Source organism: Battus philenor, unplaced genomic scaffold (genome assembly GCF_028537555.1).
Source record: "Battus philenor isolate CCGP_79_NKW_IND1 unplaced genomic scaffold, ilBatPhil1.0.hap1 SCAF_13, whole genome shotgun sequence".
In the NCBI taxonomy this organism is placed as follows: Eukaryota; Metazoa; Arthropoda; class Insecta; order Lepidoptera; family Papilionidae; genus Battus; species Battus philenor.
In genome coordinates this window covers 10,650,470-10,673,131 of record NW_027181675.1, presented here as the reverse complement: position 1 = coordinate 10,673,131, position 22,662 = coordinate 10,650,470, and the positions used below count along the sequence as shown (strand labels likewise).

The 22,662-nt window shown below is 33.1% G+C and overlaps 1 protein-coding gene across 4 annotated transcripts in view; it reads left to right on the top strand.

Moving 5' to 3' along the window:
- The window catches only part of Ip6k (Inositol hexakisphosphate kinase), a 64,331-nt gene that overhangs the window by 22,153 nt on the left and 19,516 nt on the right, over positions 1 to 22,662 (top strand). The window contains exon 2 of one of the 4 annotated variants that reach the window (XM_068777211.1): positions 3,050 to 3,126. The exons of 1 other annotated variant lie outside the window; for it this stretch is intronic. The gene's annotated coding sequence lies outside the window, so the exon portion shown is untranslated. Of the gene's footprint in view, positions 1 to 3,049; positions 3,127 to 7,725; positions 8,016 to 14,933; positions 14,960 to 22,662 lie in introns of those variants that run through there. 2 more of the 4 variants (XM_068777206.1, XM_068777208.1) reach the window with 2 other exon arrangements.

Genomic DNA, 22,662 nt, shown 5'->3' with positions numbered 1-22,662 from the left:
AATTCCTTGTTAATTGCTGAACATTATTTAAGATCATATCTTAGAAACATACAATTCTCATAGAAAGATTGACAAACAGATCAAACGTCCACCTGGACGTCTTAAGAACTCGATGCATCCAGAGGAACATGTAACGACCGGTGTCTTGGCGCTTACTGTTAATAAGCTAAGTGTCTCCTACCATCTGCCAGAAAATTTGCGCTTGTAGTATGTTTTGTTAGAAAAGTGGTACTCCCTTCCTTGCCCATCGAATAGTCTTTGCATAGCACTGTACGTCACTTTTCATTCATTACAACTTATGCCTTCAACATCACACCAAATGCAATGGTAGAAAATAGAGTAGAGCACGGAGCGACCATCGCAGCCTTGTTAAGATCTTCGTAAGATAATCTATAGGGTAGGCCTATTGGAAGCCCTAAAGTGAAAATGATGATAATGAGAAAATAGTGATTAAATATTATACATGTTTATTGTAGAATGATGAACAACGTTCAGTCGATAGTGCTACTTCTATCAACAAGCCAAAACAATTGTTTAATCATTCAGCCATCTTAGACGTCAAGATGATAACGCTTAGCTTTAAAGTCGCACGCGATCCTTAACTTGGTGTAAATTCGATAAGGTGAAGGTTAATCGATTTTTGAATGAATTATAGATTAAATTGTCATCCTAAGATAGGGTTATTTTTTAATTGCTCTAAAGTGTAAACAAACAGTATTAAGAGATTTTGTATGTTTTTCTGAATTAATTAAACAAATTTGTTTTAAATTTACGTCGAAACGAGGTATTGTTTTTATTTATTATTTCTCTCCGTGAGTATGTGTAGGAGGTCAAATGTGATTTGCATGTACGATCCAGAGGTGTCACGGCGTCAATTCGTGTCACGGCAGGGACAAAGATTTTTATGCGCATATGGATGATGCCAGAGCCACAAACGTACCGAGATTGTTTTATAATCTGCGTTTGATTTACGGTGGAATAGTACCGTCTAATACGACATGTATAGCTTTATCGTTGTTGTGTATTTTACACTCGTAATCCCTGCAAATATTATGCAAAGATCACCGCGAGTTATTACTAAAAATATGATCGCGCAATCCATGCCAAATATTTAGAACGGACTTTATTAGATGTTCATAGTCATTTTATTATAGCATATATGATCAGAAAATAGACACAAACTTTACGTAAGCCTTACTACAAATACGGATAACAATGTTGCTATTTCGGACAGATAAGACAGAAGTTTATTTTTAACTGATTTCAACTTATGTATAATAAAATAAATAATAAGTTTATGTAAACAAAAAAAAAAAGTTCCAAACACTAGAGCATATTTTTTCGATAGTTAAAAATACAGTTATTATTTAATAAAATGAATGATTAAGTTACCAAGGCATCATTACATATTATTACAAGTCACGCCATAGATGGCGCGTATTTTTTTCAACCAAGGCGCCAAGAAGGGAATTATGGTTTTTGAGCCAATTTCCAGCCAAAACCATGCCTCCCATCATTCGAGGTGAGAAGTCAGGTGAACATGGTTACTGAAACAAAATATCGTATCGGGATTTTTAATTTACCTACATCAGTTGCAACTACAATACCTCAATATCATTTCGGTCACATTTTATCAGTATATTATGTTTTTTCACTTTAACCTGATACTTAAGAGCTAAAAACGTATGAACGTATGACTCCCTAATCGATGCCTGAATTATTTTCCCCGTTCAGTTTCTAGCCTGCCTTCATTGTCTCTGACAAATACTCTGTATAAAGATTCATGTATACAACACAGTAAAAAATGTTTTAAAAATACAAACCTGTGTAAACTAAATATAATTACCATCTTTTAATTTTAATTATCAGTTAAGGTTTGCGCATGTGTTTAAACTTTGAATCCACTGAAACCAGCCGTTAATGGATCGAATTAATTTGCGGTTACAAAAACCTAAAATGGATGTGATATATATTACAAGATGTGAAAACATAAACTTTTTGTGGTAATTTACACGTGATATAGAATTAAACAGAAATAAATTCATAGTAAATTTGTATGCGGTGGTGATACAAGAGGTATACCAGCAAAATCTCTCTGTAATATGTTGATGGATTTTGACGTGTGAACGTGGGCGGACATCATTTCCTTACCGGAACCGACTTCTAAAGCAGCATTAGCAGGATAATTTTATATTTGGTTAAGTAGGAGTCTGGTCGGTGAAGATGTATGCCAAGGTATTGCAAGGATGTCTACATAAACCTGCTATGCGGGTCGTCAGCCCCGGTCACATTTCCTCGCCTCTTCTTCCCACAATGCGATGGACCCGGCATTCGTACCGTGAATGTTACATTTCTCTCTCATTTTAAATAAAACATTAATGTGTGTATTACATATTAAATAGACATTGTATTACATTAGCCATACGGGCCTAGTGAATTTTGGTAAATATCATAACTTTTTGATTTTTGATCATAACATATGCTACTTTTCTTCTATGATATTTTCCCCCGCCGTCTGCCTTACATATTATACATTGTAAAAGTGTAAACCAAAACTCGTTTTCAATAATTAATAACTAGATTTTATAACCATAGAGCTATTACTACAAGTCTCTTTAATAATATTTATTAATTACCACTATCCATGATTTCAGTCATAGCGTCTACTGCTGGACATTGGCCTATCCTGTAGATTTCTAATAAGACGGTAGGGAGCGGCCTTCACTTATTGTTTTCCGACAATTTGAATAAGGTCATTTATACATCTTGTAGGTGCACATTCTATGGTGCTGATGCAAAGGCAAATGAATAATATTAAATAGAAAAAGTAAAATATCATTTTTTAATTTTTTTCCAACAACAAAATCCCTATAAAGAACTAAATAGGAAACAATTCGTCAATCAAAAATAAACAAAAGATTATCTCATCTTATTCTGTTACAAAACCGCAAAACGCTGAACCCTCATAAATAATGTTATCTTATCTGTTGCTTTGCTAATCTGTGCGCTGTGCTACGCTGTCGTTAACGTTACACCATGTTGCTCTCAGGTGCGCGACGCACGTCCCTCCCGGCCGCACTCGACCAGGACTACGCCAGTACAACATTGACCAAGGATTTTGACGAGGTAACCACTTTATAAATGTATGGGATACATTACACGTATGTCGCACGAGCGTTATTTGAAAATATAACAATAAGAATTTGAAATTATGTTAGTTAATATATTTTTGTGATAAGTATTATCAGAAATAATTTGTTTTAAATAATTGCAAAACCTTCACGGGTAAAGGCTGCTCCTTTTAGTATTTTGAAAATATAATCGCTGTTAAATAAACTTGTTGCCTAATTAATAATATTAAAAGCTGAAAAAAAGGAACTCTTTATCAAAATTGTATTATTTACATGTTCTGATAAAACACCAAAAATGAATTCGATATATTGATATACGAATTGATGCAAGTATATTAGGTAAAAAATGAAAAAAGCAAGTAGGCCGAAATGAAAAACAAGGAAAATTTAATATAGCTTAATATAATATGATAAAAAAATTTTTCATTCCTTAAAAGTCCACATTTATTTATAAATAAAATTTGTAAAGTTACACATAAAATACATCAAATTCGTCATTACAAAATTTACCTATACGATTGAGCTTAGAAAGATGTTATTGTAAACAGCTACGTCTTTTGTCCTGCGTATATTTGTGGCGATGGCGCAATCAAAGCTTTTGTAAAAGATAACATTTACGTGGAACGTTCAGATAGCACGCTTCAAATTTATTGCTTATTGTCGATGATACGACTTACAAGTAGCTACTATAAGTTAATTCATTGAACATTAAGTTGTCGTTTATTCAAAAAATACTATTCTATTTCCTTACAACTCAAATTTGACTGTTACAGAGTGTTAGGCTCTGTCTACAAAATATTTCATTAATAATCGGAAGTAAAAAATTTGTTAAAGGCAGGGTTTATCAGCGAATGAGTATTCTTTTAATAAACTTTTTTTTTATAAAAGGGTTTTAATTGAATTTATTGTTCTGAATTATAAAATACCTGGTTCATAATTCAGTCGAACTACGAGGACGGCATTGTGTTCCAATCCACAAAGTCGCTCGTTTTTACCGACAAACAAAATTAAGCAAATATCACAATTCTACTGCTTACAGATTGTGGTAGATAATTAATTGCTGAGTTTATGTACTGAGCAGATGTCCTATCATTTCTCAAAGTGACGAGACTAGTTTCTCAAAGAGATGAGTAGGGAGTTTCGTGATATTTTCTATTTCAAAAGCCCGGTTTGTAACGGTATTAATGGAAATCTATGGGCCGATATGCAACTGTAGACCTATAGCTGAAACGATGATGATGATGATGAATCAAAATTTTTGAAGAGAATTTTAATATAAGCTCAGTTCAAATTAAAAATACATTTATTCAACTAGGCATTTACATGCGCTATTGAATCTTAGATTATTTTACAATCATAAGTAGTAAGCTACCGCCGGCTACGCATGCAGATCTCCTGAGAAGAGCCGCCCAGAAACTCAACAGTTGCTTTTTAAATTAAATTTAACATTTTTTTGTTGTATATTATATTATCAACCATGTACATGAGTGTCAATAAACAAAGTCCCACACATTTCGATTAACTAAAAATTCTTGAATACTATAATGAGATTTATTTTGTAATTTACTATAATGACTTTTATTTTAGATTTTAAACTAAGAAAAGGAATGTGTGATATATCTTGTGGAACTTTAATGTATGAGCTTAAACACAATCCTAAGAGATCTATGAAGGATTTGTTAATCTTTTTAAAGATAAGATTTAGGCGCAATTTTATTTTTATTTATTGTTTTTAACATATGTCTGTATACAATAATATATGTGTATGTTCACAACATTTTAATTTTTGGCGTAAATATGAACATTGAAAAGCAACCGTTTATTGAAGGGATTATAAATTTTAAGCCATGCGGCTTTACCCATAACATGTTATGGTTAAAGCAAATGGCCAAATCTGTCGAAATAATAGTACGTGGCGGATCGAACCGAGGCTCCTCCGAAACCTTCGAGGTTCGCTACCTTAGGATATCTGTCAAGTTAAGCGCCCTCTGCACTTTTCTGCCTCGAACTCAAGGAATCTGCAAATGTCCCTTGAGTAGCTGTGAAGTTTGGTTCAGAATATAAAGGCACGTAAAGGTTATGTGAATGATTTGCGCATCTCGTTGTTGTGTTGTCTTTTCTGACGACAAATAAGTTTGAACTAATAATTAAAGCAATAATTGTTTTTCGATTTCAACAAGGCAAGAAGAAACATTCGTTCTTTGGATTTAATTGTAAAATTAAGTTCAGAAAATATTATTTACTTTAATAAAAATTATTATTATATATGTTATTTTTAGATAATAAAAGTAGTTGACACTATTCTCGAAAATTCTCAGTATAAAAGATGCAATGGCTTTAGCCACTTTGCAGAAAGTATTGATTCCATTGGTTGAAGTTCAACTTTAGCAAACTCGTCTCTGAGGCCAAGACCCATTTTGTGTGACCGAGTCGCTTTGTTGTTTAATACGGTTGAAACACGATGTACTACTTTGTCGTTTAGCTCTGGGTCAATGCCTCCCTTATCAACCAGTCCCCGGCCACGAAACGTTCAAACGACCTTACATTGTCAATTCTACCAAATTAGCGCTATACTACGAGTAACATTTCTTAACATCAAATAAAATAAATAATTGTCTAAATCTTAGGAGCATTGTGTGAGAAAAACATATTACTAAGAGATATTTTTGGATAGGCCACTTTATGTGGAGAACAGACGGCCTTTTGGTTCTAGAGCGGAGGCTGAGAACAGGCAAGCGCTTCAAAGGAAAGACGCATCCACAAGAACACAGAACCTTGTTCAGGTCACCGGAATTCGCTGGATGCAGGCCGCTTCATGTTGTTTCTGATGGAAATTTATAGCAGGCGCCTATGTCCAGATATGGACGGGTTACAGTTAAAAAAAAATTGACATGAAAAATTAAAAAAGTTTCTGATACAATTTAACTTATTTTTAGGGATCACAGTTCACCGTACAATGACTAGTCACATAGCAGATTTTATACGACAATATGGATAATATACTATAATAATATAATATGGTTATGTAATTGTCATTATTACTTTTGAGCAGAAATAAGTATACATAATTTATGATAAATAATTTTTGACGACAAATTGATTATTTCGAATGATGTGTGTGACATTTGTTCTATGTATTATGGTCAATATTTTAGAAATTTAACTTTATTTCTATAATTGTATGGTGTAAATGATGATCGTCAATGTAAGGCAGTTCAATCGTGTTTTTATGAGCGTATGGAATATGGCGATCGTTAGCAATTGGGCCCCGCCAATTGCCGCAGCTGCTTCGGCTAATTCAGATTGTGTAAGCGATTATTACCCGACTGAGATGTGTTTGATCCGATTTTAACCGGATTGATATGAATTGTCATTGTTCGGACCAAAACATTGTACAAATTTACGTAATCGTAAACATTAGATTAGTGCCACTTTGTGCCTTACATATACTTTGTATATCACTATCTATATTAAGACGGATTGATATGTACATCTATGATTTTGTTATGACCAAATTGATAATTAAATATTAGTAATGTTTCAGTGAAAGTGCGTTTATCATTTTATATGTATAATCGTTGTCTTATCACCATAATTCTTGATTCTTACAAAAACATTGTTCTATTCATGTCACTGGATTATATATATTTTTATTTTTACGTGCGATTATTTAATGATTAAGATAATGAACGCGTTGCATTATATTTATAAGAGCCTTAAATGCATAAAGATATTGTTAATCTGTTGTGTGAAATTGAGATTTTTTGAAAACGAATTTAAAAAAGTTATCGACTATGGAGTTATAAATATTTGTGTAAGATTGATTACGTCATTACACAGATCGATTAGAAATAATGTGTAAAAGTTTTGAAGGAGCGTATGTATAGCTCAATTGTCATCAAAAAGCTTTAGAGTTTTTATGTGTTATATAAATAAGTTTTATTAATATATTTTCTCTATTAGAATTCAACAGCCTAATTACTTCTGGCAATATATAGCCATCATGGACAGACAGTAAACAATTTTAAATTTTAATATGTAGTTATTCGAGTTTCCAAACACCTTCTTTACTATAATATCTTGATGTTATTTATAATTTCTGAAACAATTGATTTTTTAGATAGTTGCATTCAAACCAGTCAAAATATTATTATTCCATCAAATTTTTTTTGGAAATGTTTATTTATAATTTGTATTTACTTTTTTATGCATTAAAAATATGTGTATGGTGAATTTATATATGGTACATACATGAGTTGACAGCAAATGAGTATAGCCTATTACTATTTATGCTAAAAATAATAAAAAAACATGATCTGCGTATCCAATGTATGAAATGTACCCTTTTTGAAATTGAACCCTATAATTAACAAAAGTAAATCGCAATACGTGATTATTGATCATGTGATGCTCCCGATGGGGGAGTGTTACTAGAGTAGCGAGACACAGACAACGTTGTACCTTGCTCCGGTCCCGGCGAGATTGGGCGCGCGTGTGTGCGTGCGTACTGTGGCGACAACACACCACTGCGCCGCCGTACAACATCGATTCGTGGTTGAAGCTATCGCCTCATTCAGTCACCACTGCGCAACGCCACGGGTAACAAGCGTCTCACGTTATCAAGTCTTTTATTTTTTGTTATTTTTTTTAAATGCAATCCTGAGAAAGAGGACTAGATTTGAAACGTATACAGCTACATACGGCCTATTTAGCGACGCCCTGTTAAAAAGTGTGTCTAGCGCTACGTGATCTACCTAGTTTGTGTGTTGGGTAATATTCTGTGTCAGTTGCAGTGCTTGTGTTTTTGATAGAAACGGACGATTTCGTGAACGTGTTCCAATTTTGGAATTCATCACGAGCGGGCTCAAAGAGATTTACAGTCAAGTGAGTAGAGGTTACGTTGTTAATGAACTTATAAACTCTGATATTTATTGCTTGAGTGTATTGATAATTTATTGACATTTATTAAAAGCATAACTGTTTAATTATTAAATAGTTTGAAATAATTATTTTGACGAAAGAAAAAAATTAGAGTAATGAATACTTTAACAATAATGTTTATAAAAAAACACACTTAAACTAAGAGAGGCGATCAGTAACAGCGATGGGAAGACAGAATACAGTTTGCATGTTTCCACCACGTCACAATCGCGACTGGCAGCTCTCTACTATTCGCCTTATCTCGTTAAACCAGTTATTGCAGTACTCCATTTGGATTTTTTACAGTATTATATTCTTGCACGTGCCTAACGTGACGTCATGTTTGTTTTTATTTATGTTCGTCAAAACTTGAGGTCGAGAAAAAATATTGATGATTCTATATACATATAATTGTAAGGGACAGTTTAAAGTACTTTTATTTTGTTGATATATTTAAGCTCCTAAAATTTTTTTCTTAAAATCTTGATTTATCATAATCGTTACGTTAGCTGATAGACGCATACTGCCAGACATAGGCTCCCCTTAGAGATCGCCATGATGAACAGCCTTGCGCTGTTCCCGTGGACTTCCTACGACCTTGACTATGTCGTCGGTCCATCCTGAATCTTGCTTACAATCTTTTAAAACATATAAAATCAAACTTTAAATTTATTACTTCCGTCTCACCGCAAGAGTTTTAAAATTTAGCAGTATGCATCGAAAAATAATTGAATAAAATGAAACAACACCTTATCTGGTTTTTCCTACGTTACTGATTTAAGCCTATTAAACTGCGTATAAACAAAAATCTAAATCTAAATTAGTTTCGTGTGTTATCTGCGTTACATGCTCGATTCAAGGTCGTGTTTTACGTAAAATATGTTTATTTATCACATTAAGTGTTTTTGATATCGGACTGGGCCGAGTAAGGCGTGTGGGCACGCCTTATTTGGTTCGACGTAATAACAAAATTTGTTAGTACAGTTGAACGGGAACTGAAAGCTGAAAGCTTACCAGTGTTATTTTCCCTAAAACACGTAGAGGGGATGGCTAAATATGAATGGTGGCTTTGGCAGGTACGAAAGTCTGACTAAAACTTATTGCTACGGCAGCTAGGCGCAAAGTTTAATGAATTGTAATTTTACTAATGTTATAGTATAAACGCAGAATTTTTTATATATTAGTGGGAACAATTACAACGTAGTTTACCTAGTAGCCGTACATTTTTGTCAGTTTCAACCCTGTATATCAAACTTTTATATTTATAAATACAACTATTGCTTAAAATTTACGGGTCCCTGCGACACAAACTCGATTAAACAAAATATTATGTGAATTATGTTTAAAATTTAGTTTTGTAAGATTTCCAATACCGACCGGTAGAACAGTCTACATGAAGCGTCTTTAGACTATCTTTACAAGGTCAATTATCCACCTTCTGAGATCAGATCCAAAACCTTAACGCCCCAGCGGCCGTCTGTTCTTCGCGTTATATAGCGTAACCACTGCCACTTCAATTTGCAATCCACTAGATTATGTTGTGATCAAAAAAATTAAGTTCAAATTTCATTTATGATTCACGTTTGTTGCCTTATTGCACAAAAACTAAAAATAATAGTTATTCGTATAAATTATTTACAACTTTTAGTATAAGTACATAAAGTACGCATCTTAAAAGAAATAATAATTGTACCAGCTTAAAAAACAAACCAAACCGGTAAGACGGGATTTTTTAGAAACATACAAAACAACCTATACTAGAATGTTCTTAAACAAGCATTTTTATTATAGAATATAAGAAATAAATATCCTGTATCGGGACAAGATATTTATTTCTTATATTCCATAATAAAAATGCTACTTTTAGAACATTCTAGTATACTGGGCAATAACTTGACCGAGACCTTTCTCTTATATGTCAAGTGGCACTTGAAAAGAACGCTGGATTTTATTTTACGTGAAAGAATTTCAATCCGTTGACATCAAATAATCTTTTTTCACCATATTGTTCACTTCGTTGTGGAGTTTTAAAAGTATTTTTAGTGAAATGTCTCCTTAAAACAAAGTACTATTTGTAGTGAGACCTAAGGGACTTGTTTTAGTTTTGGTTGTTATTATATACGGGTTAGGCACGGTACGTCGCATTGAATACGCAGTGAAAGTGTCGATGCGGGCGACCAGTGTTGCCAGTGAACTCTAAAAGGACGCGAGAGTTGCAACAAAAGTGTCGATTGTTTGAGTAAAAATATTTTAAATTGACTAAACTCTTTTAATATACAATGTGATTGGTTATTCGTATAAAATCATGATATATTGATTATTTGCTATGAAATTTATTTAAAGCTTTTACACCTATTTCCAATTATCTTGTATAAAGAGATCATTTTGAAAGATTTAAAACGGGAAAAATCAATAACGTTTGGCAGTGTAAGGTTTGCAGATAAAAAACAATTATATAACCCTAATTATTAAAACGGCTTTATCTTACTATCTTATCATTGCGTTATTCTCATTCAGAAACCGTAGTATTTAGATATGTGTACAATACATTAATTAACAGCAAATGAGTTATATATTTACCCCTTCAAAGCTTTTAACTTAAAACGAGTTGTCATTATTGATTATACATGCAATATTTATGTATTTTGCTTTAGATCTGATCTATACAAATAGAATTTATTTAATATTGGATGGTCGTGAGATATTGGGTTACACATGAAAGAAAACATTACCTGTAACCTTTTTTAAGTATTTGTTTGCCGTTGGTCTGGCAAACCTGACCGCGACACCGTCATATTCGGATGTCGCAAGGCGCAACTCGTCCCCGGTTTCTAGAAAGCTCCATGGAAAATTCCACTGCAATGTTATAACCCAACTTGGCTATCCATTTCATTTGACACGACTCGCTTTATGTCACTTGTGTTAATATAACTTGTGAAAATACCTACACGTTACTTATTTTGAACCAAATATGGTTATAAAGACAGTAATAAATAAATTTCTCACGAGCTGCGGGCTGCAGCATACGTATAACCCGCATATTCAATAGGATATAGTATGATATTAAAACATTTTGTTATTTTAAAAGCAAAGATTTTCTGAACATTGTAGATCAAACGAACCGATTGCTGTGAACACTGGACGCACGAACTAAAAAATACTCGGAACATCTCTAGCAAATAATGAAACAAGCGACGTGGGCGTTAGAACGCTGCGTTAGAAGCAAACTTAATTTCTGCTCCCATTACTCTAGCAATGAACGCGCCACCTGTCATCTATTGCGTAATTGTTGCTAACGTTTTTCTACCCGGCCATCGCCAGGTCAAGCTCAAGGAAAAATATCATGAACCTCTTTGAATATCAGTCATCTACTAAAAATCTCTCGGGAAATACTTTTAGTGATATATATATATATTTCCTAGAAATATTATTCGACGACTATTTCAGAAGTGTTAATAAAAATTTTCAACTGTTTTATATATATGAATAACACAATTTACCTTGAATGAAAATCGTGAGTCAACTTTTTGGCTGATATTTCACCTTATCAACTGTGCAAAGAATAACTGGCTAGCAACTTGATATTACTTGTATTGAAATCTGTTTAATGTTCTTCGTTCCAATCAAACGTTTAATGTGCTGCAGATTAAAACGGAATGCCGTTACGGAAAACATGTTTTTATCCGCGTATGCGAATCATTTCTATCTAGTTTTGTTATTAACACCGTACAGTCAATGTTTATAAATAGTTGGCGCCATACTTTGAAACTTATACGTACATTATGTACTAATTTCTTGTAATATACAGCGTGTTTGGTTATATTTGTAAAAGTCTTAAGAGGGTAAAATAGCTCATTTGTCAGTAAAAAGCTTTAAATGTTTTCATCATTTTCCAATTATTTTGTATAAAGTGATCACTCTAAAATTAATTTATTTCTTATTACAGGTATACGACAGGTCAATAATTACTGGCAGTATAAAGTCTGCAGAGACATATAAGTGATCAATAAATAATTTTAATATGTAGTAATTTGAATTTTAAACGCGCTTTCTTACTATGTTTCATTACGTTATTATTTCTGTGACTGTTGATTTTTGGATAGGATGTACCTTTCATTAATTGACTGCAAATATGCCTAAACATAATCCTTTGAAGTTTTTACATATCCAATAACCCCGTATACGTAACGCGAGAATCGGCTTAATCGGAATAATATTAAATGAAATTTATGTTCATTATTTTACTCAAAACATTCGTTCATGCGTCACACTGATTTTCCGATGACGGCCATGCTATTGTTTTATCATTTTATGAAGATCGATCAGATAACACTGCTTGAGATTTGTAGTTGCGATAAAAAATATTTTTAATGATAATATAACTATACATACATACATATAAGTTGATATCCATCATGACCCACCCTGCTTTTTGTTGGCATAATTTCATATAATTCATTCTTGATCATTTTTAAATTGTTAAAAAATATTCTGGCAAATAAACGCCTTATATATAACATAGTATACAAGTGGAATTGGTAAAATCCGTTCTTAGATGGCTTCTACTCAGCGATTTGAATATTCCTACAAAATTTCAAGTCTTTAAGCTTTATTGTTCCAGAGATATCGCGATGAGTAAGTAAATTATTGAAAATCTATTTTATATATAGAGAGATATGACAATGTATAATATACTTGGCGTTCATATCTAAATACAAGATTGCGAATATAATTAAATTTAATATACGAATATAAATAATACAAATTTATTCAAGAAATTTCGACATCGCGCCTAGTAAGACTAATGTATAAATATTCTCTTGCACATGGAGATAAATAAGTAACTTCAGTTTGTAAGCAAATTTATTCTAGTCTTAAACAGTTACTAAAGACAGCTCTGTAAAAATAAACCTTGGCGATGGTTTCTGGCTATAAACGGCATAGGTAGTTAGGTCACTGGGAGTATCGGCGACTGGCACTACACTTTAGTCACATGTGATGTGTGGTGATGAATCCAATCAGTATTTCTTATGTACTATGTACCATAACAGACTGACTCAGTATAACTTACTCGGCAAAAAATAAAAATTGAATGTCTTTATTATAAACAATGATTATTAACAATATAAATTTTCTTTTTCGTGTAATTTTATTGCGTAAGATATAATTATATTTTTTCTATAATGCATCCATGGTATATTGTTTCATTACATTCATTTTTATATTATTTAGATTGACGTCAAATTATTCACATCGAGGGATAGGTAATTTAAATTATTCTGCAATTATGTGAGTAAAAGAAATACCTGTTTTTACTAGTTTGTCATACGTGTATTTTATACAATTTTTCTGTATGAACCTTCTTCGTGCCTTAATTAAAATATGAAAAAAATGTAGATTAATTGCGGTAATTGGTCATAGCTGTAAAAGCTTTTAAGGTATGAGTGTATGGCTCATTTGTCAGCAAAAAGTTTAAGGCTTTTACCCCTATTTTCAATCATTCTGTATAACGTGGTCACTGAGGGTCTATTAGAATGCGATGCAGGCCAATGACTTACGGTAGTAAAAAGCGTGCTGTGACAGATAGTAACTAATTGTTTTTTTAATATGTGGTGATTCACCGTGAAAATTTTTTTTACTATATCAATTCATTACGTCATTATTTCCGAAACCATTAATTTCTTGGTGTCAGCGAATGTGATATTCATTCACCCTTTTAAAGGTTTTACACCTATAACCAGTCACCCTGTACATGCACGTAAATAACTTTTTCTGTTATATTTGATATACGAATTTTAATATTTAAATTTGTACCGGGATCTCACGTGTCGCTGCTCGGTGTCGACCTACTAACCTATATGCGATCCTGGTGCCGTTCTGGAACTATTCTTGTGACGCTGCGGTATACATTTCAGATTTTATTATAAATAACATTAAAATACTCTATTACATTATTTCAGCTATGTGCTGTTTGTTTCTCATAAATTTTGTAAATATCAGTTACAAGTTGAATTGTTAGCAGATGACTATTGGTCTTATTGGAAATCTATGGAGGAGACCTACTATCAGCAGTGGACATCTGGAGATTTAAAAAGTTAAAGTTATAACCATAATGAACAACATGGCAGCCGATAGACAGCCACAGCAAGGCTTAAGCGCTCTCCCAATCGCCACAATGACTGGTCTTGCAGTTCAGCGACTTCCGGCGACCTCAACTATGTCATCGCTTTACCAAGAAAAATCATAATTATTATAAAAAGCTAAACTTTATCTTCTGTATCGTTGCTAATATTGTGATATCATATCGGTGTTACTAATGAGCAATTATTTTCATTAGTCATAACACTATCTAATCGTAATATACCAATACAAACATATAACAGGGCAATTATTTTTAATTTGTACTCGAGTTTATTATAGCGATTATTGCAACAGTATCGATTTGAATTTATTGTAATACGTATAGAGGTAAAAACTAGAGAATTATTAGTTTTTGTTCGTTAACCTAAATATTACGTTTTATTTATGTAATTGTTTTCAATTTTTTTCAAGTAACATAAATATCTTTATATAATAGTAATCTAAATGTTATTCCGCAACAAGTTGTCTTTAGTGTTGTTATTTAGGCCCCTAATTGACGTCATACATTAATTTAATTCTGTTATGATGGGTATCCGAACTGGTTCATAACAACTTTATGATGTGTTGTATTATGCTTTCACTAACGTAGTAAAATGTGATAATATATTCATTTAAAAAATACGGAGTATCTTGTGTCTATGACATACACTTAAATTTTAATAACATTAATTTTAAAAAGTGTACATAAATGAAGGACATTTGGTATTGATTGTCGGCAACGCCCACCTGGAATTCCCTGAGCAAGTGCCAAGAGCTACAAATATGACGTGAGTTGGTCACACAATGTTTACTGCGAAAGGGCAGGAAACATGACGTGTTGCAGTTTGAAAACAGCATAACTGCTCGTGTCCTTTCTTTCTACATTATACCCTATTATTTGGCAAAAATAAAAAAGTTAAATATATATATTTACAAACAATTACACTATATAGATAAAGAATATGAATTCGTATTTCAAAGTAAGTTTATTATTTTATAGTGTAGAATATTATATAAACAGTCCAGGGACAACTGATTGTCTGTTAGTTCTAATTTTTCAACATAGTTGTCGGCGTCCACTTATTCCAAATTTTTAAAAAATCGTGTCTGTCGACTATATAAGAACGTTAAAAATATTGGATTGTCTTGTGTCAGTAAAAAACTGCATGGAACCGGTTTCAACTGTTTAGACATGTATGACCTCATTGCGGGGTTTTAGAACATCATTCGTTTTTTTATTATTTTAAGGTTACACCCATTTCTGTGGTCATTACAATTTGTTAAAGTTCATAACTCATGATCAATGTAGATTAATTATGCAAATGTGATATTAAAACAGTTTGTGTTCAAACATGGTACGAACAGCACATTTTTAAGTAATGTATGGACTCTAGAACCCTTGTCTTCAAATTTCAGTCTTTCTAGTTCAAGTTAAATACCTACTTGTCACAGTAGAATTTACAGTAAATATTATGATTATTAATAATATTCGTGAACGTATTGTATCATATATTGTATACATTAAAGTCATGCTTAAAGTCTATCTAGTGGTGCTTCCCGTAGTGTTCATACAATGTTTAATAAGTCAGGGGTTTGACAGCACGTGTCGTTTGCGGCGGGTGGGCAAGTTAATTTTGTTATTTAAATTATTTCTGTCCGTCTATTTTTGTTGTTTTGACATGTACGTGTTGCCCCGTGGTTCGTTGATGTGGAGACGCGAGGCGTGGTCGCTCGTCACGTAAATAGCCCGGGATGTTGGGTTCGATTCGTTTCGCGTCTAATTTGGTGACGACACGTCCACCCGATGGACGCAATCGTCGATACGCGGTCATTAGCGCACGACTGTTGCGTTCCGTTTGCGTCACGGGTGTTGTTGCCCACAGACGGCCAATTTCTAAACAGAGGTGAAAAACAATGTAACTGACAATAGTTTAGAAAATAGTTTTGTTTGAAATGGTGTAATTTGTAATACTGAATCATTTCTTTATCCTGAAATTTTCTGTATTATTTTGTGACGATTTTCAGTTTTATTATGAACGTCGTTTCAGCCCATTCCGACGACCACAGTAAGACAATAATCCCTACAAAGACATTAACAGGGTATATACAATAAACGCCACGCTTGGCAGGCGGGTTGGCGATAGCAGTGTGGTATTATGGTACGGTACGCACTTGACGTTGATGTCCATCTTCTGGAAACTTGTTTTGAGCAGAGCTAATTCTATATAACTAAGGCACAAATTCATTTAAGATTGTTTCCTGGGAATATAATTCGTGACTCGCCGTCGCAAGTCTCAGTCCTCTACCGCTGGGCTATGACTGCTCATTGTATGAATGTACGCAGGGTTAAATCTTGTAATTCATACAAAATGTGCACATATAGTGAATCAAGCCTATTCACGATCATTGCCCACAGTACGTACCATTAGACTGTTCCGATTATACGCGTTTGTAATAATTAAAAAGGCGCAGTTCTTTATTATTAAGCGTCAGAGTACCAACCGTTCACTTTTATTACTGCTCGTGGTCATCACGACCACGCGAGGGCATTACGGGTTAATTGTAGGAATTGCCTTCGTGGTATTTCTATGAATTTAATGAAACACATATTTTACATCAACGCGACTGTAATAATTGTTGTATAATTAAAAGTAGATAGAACCAAAGATAATTATATGTATAGGAAAAAAAATTGTCATGTTTTCTGAAATTTCAAACTCTTTTCATTAATTATGTATTGCTACTGCTCACAAACATGTTTCAAAAGGATAGGCAGCAGCATTTGCATACCATAATACCATACTAGGATCGCCAACTCGCCTGTCAAGCGTGGCAAATATGGTATATGCTCCCATAGATATTTTTGGGAGAGACCTATACTTTGCAGTCAAAATATTTATCAGTTACCGCTTACTAGCTTATACACTGCTACGGCTTGACAATTTGAAACATGAGCTGAGTTTAAGTGGGATTTAATTCATATTACAACACTTTGTATATTAAAGCGCACTAGAAAACGGATGATGCTACAAACTTTACTACTTTATGTAATCGTAAAGGGTGACATAATCATTGCTACTACCATTATTGTTCTTGTATGTAAGAGGTAATGAATAATTAAGATGATAAAGATGACATCATCATCATCATGCCAGCCCATAGAGACGCCCACTGCAAAGCATATAGGCCTTAATCAATGATCGCTACGATGACGGGTGTTGCGCTGCCCGCATCTAGCGATATCCGCGACCTTGACTATATCGTCGTTAATGATGTATGTAGAAATAATTAATATTATTATTTACACCTTAATAGTAGATTGACAGATGTTATATAATTGACCTCCTTGGATATGACGCTGTACAGGATTTTCCTACAGGTAACAAAATAAAATACTTTTTTTTTTAATTTTAAAGAATTAAGACGATAAAGATATTATCATGTCAGCCGATAGGCGCCCACTGCAAGACCAAAGGCCAAAGGTCACCACGATAACCGGTTTGTGCACGGGGGAGTCCAATGCTACGTAGTAAACCGGTGGTGGCTGAGGGCCACTCTAATATTCCAACATCTGAATTTGTCACCCTCAAACCCTTATTTATGGCTCATAATGAAAATCTCAGGTGTTATATGAACAGTATACTTTTATAGATATAATGTAATTGACCTCTTTGGATTAAAACGAAGCTGTACAGGTTTTTTCGCATAGAGTACGATAAGAAATGCTACAATTTTTAAAACAATTTTATTACAAAGGAAACTGAAAACATAGTGTTTAGATTGCTTCACGTTCTAGAAAAAGTAATACAATGTTTTTCGTTATTCATATTTACGAGTAATAATACTTTTATTTTATCTTAAGTGGTTTTCAGTGTAAGCGGGAGTTATTGTCGCGGTCGCGGACAATGTCGGCGTGTCTTGTCGGGTTCGTGTTGTGTAAAAGTTGTTATAATTGCATCAGATCGTATTGTCGGCTTTGCCTATGCAGCATAAACATTCACACTTAATCCTATATAACTAATCTAACTTAAACACTGGTATCTTTTACATTGGCTTAGTAGTTATATATTTCAAATTATGTAATGGATCAATTAAATAGATGCAATATCAATAAAAAAAAATTTTTAACGGATTTCTAGGCTCTATATGTGTATCGGTTAGCAGTGGTTGCCCAGCGGTAGAGCACCGAAACTTGCGATCGCAGATCGGGGTTCTAATTTTCGTGATACAATTATATATAATTCATACTATGTACATTAATTATATAAAATTGCCACTGCTCACAAAGAAGTTTCCAGAGGATGGGCGGAGCGTCCTTTGTACACCGTAATACCAAACTGCGATCGCCAACCCACCTGCCAATCGTTGCGATTATGGTATATTCCCCATAGATTTCTTTAGGCATCTATGGGCTGTAATGACGACGACCATATGTACTAGCTGTCTGCCTTATGTTAATGTAATTTGCATATGAGTATATCGTACATGAGCCATAGTTAGAAAATTAGCACTTTTCTAACGAATCCCGCTTCTAACGCCGGGTGGTAATTCGTAAATATGTTCTTAGTGGACTTCTCGGCGTAAGGAATATTCCTCTTTAGGGAGACTTTCAGAGATATCGTTAAGAGACGTAGGTGAAAATCTCATATGAATAGGTTTTATTTAGATTTTCTTTAGCTATTTGCGCTATTATTTAATGCTAAGTATTTTCAACGTTCTTGTTTTGAAAATACCTCTGAGTGGACTGGTGTACAAATTTTCCTACTCTTATCTCTACAAGGCGGTATACACCAGACATTAGTCATTGTTTTACTGATTAAAGTAAAATATCTTGATGTATCTATTGTTTTAAAATGTTTAGTGGCCGAAAATATGATATGACATTCTATTTAAAAATGTATTCAAGTGAATTGTTTTGTGTAGATGATGTAGCAGTTTAAATAATAACTATACCCGTTTGCAATTGATCGAGGCGGGCTATATGACGTCTCCATTCTGTAGGGTAATACGTACGTGATAACAACACATCGCCTCATTATTTTAGTCGTAGGACATCCTCCACTGGACAGGCGTCCCCGTAGATTCCGAAGACATTAACTTTGTCTGTCCACTTTGTATAAAAGTAAATTAATGAATTGTATTTCAATGATTAATTATTTGTTGATTTCAAAAGGAAAATAGATCGTTTCAAAAAAAGTTTTCTTTTAACTACACTGCTAGATAGACTATTTTCATTTTAATGCTTTATGGTACCAAGATACAATTTATTACATCGTTACATGTCTTTTTTCGTTTTGCTTGTTTTTATTTACTTTGGAGAAGATTGAAATGATTAAAAAAACAGTTGGATTAGTGGAGCCGTTCCCGAGTTTTAGCTACATTTCAACGATTAATTTTTATTTATTTTGATTCGTATTCCGCTATATTTTTTTAAATGAAATCACACAAGTTAACTATTTTCATTACGAAAAGAACGAAAAGTTCATGAATTGTTGACATTTAAGACAAAATTGATAGATTCAGGTCGACGGTAGGAGAAAGTGACCTTGGACGATTCTTTAGCGAACGAAGGCGTGAGAGACAGTCGTGACACAAAATTTGCAATAAATCAAGTTTTAGTTTTGTTTTTAAAAAGTAGCATTTGTTTGATTTAAAAAGTTTTTAGTTACGAAATAGACATAGATATTTATTTATTGCTTTTAATTTAATCATTCATATTAATATTTAAGTGACATTATTTATTTGCACACCTGTGTACGTATCAGAATCGTGTCGTAGTTTGTGTATTGCTTATAAAGGATTGTCACTGCTCATAAACAAGTTTTCAGAGGATGGTCAGCAGCATGCTCTGCGTACCATAATACCACACTGTGCCAACTCTCTTCCGAAAGTGGCGATTATGGTATATCTCCCCTATATACCTTGCCATAGACTTCTATGGGCTGAAACGGCGGATATAGAGCTATCCAAAAAAGCGAAAGTCCTTCGTATCATTTCAATTTACATTAGCATAATCCTTTTAAAGGTTTATATTAATGTAGTACATAGTAAAACATATGTTATTTTAAAAGAAATTGATAATAAAATAAACGTTGTACATTTTGTAATGTTAATCTCATTGTATACCTACTTATCGAGTGTAATAATGTAATGAATTTCAACGGTTTCTTTGTTTAGCTGGTGACGTATGCGGAATACGAGAAATGTGCGTAGTGGTCTAACTACGCACCACGTGCAGTTTACTTTCGTAATTGTAAGGAAATCTGACGTGGCACAGTTTTCTTAAAACCTATAGAGTTTATCTGTGCTATATATCTTAAATACATTGCGTAAAACGCATTGGATTTGCAAATATATTTTAATGTTAGTGCGTAGGTTCCCAATGTATTTTACAAGATGATTGATTATTATATTATAACTTTAAAAGTGAATATAGAGCTCGTTTGTCAACAAAAAGCATTTACACCTATTTTCAATCAACCTGTATTGCAATGCGACAGGTCAATAACTACAGGCAATACAAAGTCCACAGGACAAAAGAAGCAACCATAATTAATTTTAATATATCAGAATTTTTAAAATGCTTTTTTATTTTATCGTTTTGACGCCATACTTCGAAAACTGGTCTTTGTGCTCTCTTGAGGCTCTCGTGAGTTAGGAATGTCGTTGCTTTCGTCCCATGTTTTAACCATAGCCAACGTATTATTATGAGATAAAAGTTCCGAGAGCGTCGGAAGTCGGTATAATTCTTATAATGTTTACTATATGCAATAATAATATCTAATAACTGAGAAGCGTTATCTGCTGCTTAGTCTATGCATTTGTTTCTAGAAACTGCAACGAGGTAGTTTTGCGTACACTGCTGATTGGCATAAGGCGTAAAATACTACTGTATAGCTCTATAGTCAAAATTAAATAGTATTAAAACTATTTTCATCCATCCGTACATAAAGTGGGCACTTTGATATTCTATAAGAATGAGATAGGGCAAGAACTTCTGGCAGTAAAAAGTACGCCATAAGTAATATATAGTAAGTTCTTAATATTGTATTATTACGTTATTTATTATTTCTGAAACTAATGATTTTTCTATAGAGAGTACCATACATTAATTGTCAGCATTTGAGGTATACATTCATCACTTTAAAGTGTTTACTCCTATAACCAATCACCCTGTATTTACAACACAATAATATCATGAATATGTTAGACATTTAGTGTCATAGAGCGCACCCTTTTGTTTTTGGATCGCCTTTATGAAAAGATCTAGCGCCTGCTAGAGGGCATCACCTCCGATATTTTGTTTATTTATTGGTCACATAGTATCTTTAAATTATTGTACATAACTTTACATTGTTATTTTACGTCTACATAGTCTTAATGATATAGTCGATAATAGTCGTTGCCTTGTTCTATCTGGTGTGACACCTAACAAAATTATGTCAAATGATACTTATATCACTATTTATCGCTTCTCCATTGTTCAAGAGAAATATCATTAATACTATTCATATGAATGACGTCACGTGGCATGTCATTTGCTGTCGTCGAAATAATTAAAATTGAATATGTATATTGTTAAAAGGTATATTTATTAATTACACTACATAAATGTAGTGTGTTGTTTTCAGTAAAAAGCTTAGGGGGGGTGTCAGACTGATGAATCGGAACGACCGATATTCTACTGCGACTCACTGCCCGTACTTAAGGCGCGGTACAGTAATTACGGTAGCACTATTTTAACCTAGTAAAGACGCTTTTTAAAATATTTTGTATGAACAAAATAGGAAATTATACAACAGATTACCTTATTTCTCCATATTATAAAATTATTTTGACTATGTAGTATGAGATATCGTAAAATAAAAGTACTTTTACTACTTCTGCATTAGTTTGAGATGCTCAAACAAAGTAAAAAATATCATAGTGCCTTGCGAATTCATGTCCAACTCAACAACTGTAGAAATCGTTTATCGGTCAATGTCAGTTTCAGCTTAACGATTTATAATTTGCCTGCTATTTACTACAGATATCATCTCGTCAAAAGCTGTGCATATAAAACACGAACTAGAATTAAACCACTGCATGTTTATCAATAAATATTTATTTTAAAGATTAAATTTAAACAAATAAAGTTAATAGGACAGGTGAACGGTGTTTTCTAAAAAAAATCTTCTTATAAATACCCAAAATTTTAAGGATTATAAAACACTTATGTAATTAAATAAAGTGGTTCCGTGTACATTGCACACGGAACGCGGGCTTTTGATATAAGGAAGTAGATAAGAATTGCGTTTGTTTTCTTTGACCTATATTAGAAAGTATATACGGGATGATTAGTTACAAGTTTAGTCGATTTAAAAGGGGTAAATGTATAGATGATTTGTCATCAAAGATGCTTAAAAAATTTTACACTTATTGGAAATGTATAAAGTGTCACTCTAAAATGTATATATTTTTTCTATTGAAATGGGTTAGGCCAGTCACTTAA